Here is a 1174-nt window from a genome sequence, read left to right on the forward strand (position 1 = left end):
GGGGTCCGCCCGCACTCCCAGCCAATGAGCGCCGCCCTCTCGCGCGCCCTCCCTCACTTTCCGCGCCGCATCCAACTTAACAGCCCGTCCCAACAGCCCTCGCGCGCCTTCGCGTCCCCCGCCGGCTACGGTGGCCCGGAGGGGGCGAAGGAGAGGCGGGGCGAGGGCGCGCGCTGTTCCCGCCGCTGTGACTGTTCCGTTCCCTGAGGCAGCAGGCACTGGCCGGCGCTGGAGCGGCCGCCGTGGGGCTCCAAGGATTGTGTTTTCGCTACTGAGTAAAGAGCATCCTGCACAGCCCGCCCGGCCCTTGTTCTTCACTGGGGCATCTTGTTTACAGATAGTATTAAATAATAGTAATAAATGCATTCTGAACAGAGAAGTTCCTGAACCTGTCAAGTCCGGTTTAAATTACGTTTGCAACATGTCTACTTGTAATCCATTATGCACTTCATGTTTGCTTCTGGTAACTGATTAAGTAGCAGAAAATACTTCCATCTGTGTCCTGACTCAGAAGAAAGCTGCTATGCTGAATTTTTTTAATCTGGTAAAATAACAGCATTTCTTCAAAAATAATATTTATTTTCACTATCTCTGCTTTTTAAACCTAAGTAGAAAATTATTCGGTCAAGGTTGTCTTTAAAGGGATAATAGGCAAGAAAACTGTAGCAAAACTAAGTGTCTCTGTAGAAATCTGGTTTCAAGTGGGTCTTTAAAATCAGCCATTCTGAAATGCCCTGTTTACTTTCCTTTGATTTCCTTGGCATTTTGATTTTGCAAGTTCATTTCATTTCTAGCCTGTATGAGTGAACACAGAATCAGGAAAGAAACATCACTGTTATACAAAATGCCATTATTATTTCCCTACAGCAGTGAGGATCATGTCTTTATTGCATCTAGTCATCCTCATTAACCAATCATTAAGTCGTGTCATCTGTCATCTGTCTTCTCAGATGTCTGAGTGTTTGAGGGCCTACAGCATTCCTACAAGTCTTCTACCCCCACTCCACTTTATAGTCCTAACTTGCTTTTAAACCAACAGTGTTTCACTTTTAAGGCCAATACTCATTATTCTGTTCTCTGTATCTTCAATACATAGAATCAAAACCTTTTTCTTCCCCATAACAATATCCTCTGGCTTTTTTTCTTTATCTCCTCACTGTGGAGCCTAACTACG

Source organism: Phalacrocorax aristotelis, chromosome 1, assembly GCF_949628215.1.
Source record: "Phalacrocorax aristotelis chromosome 1, bGulAri2.1, whole genome shotgun sequence".
Taxonomy (NCBI): Eukaryota; Metazoa; Chordata; class Aves; order Suliformes; family Phalacrocoracidae; genus Phalacrocorax; species Phalacrocorax aristotelis.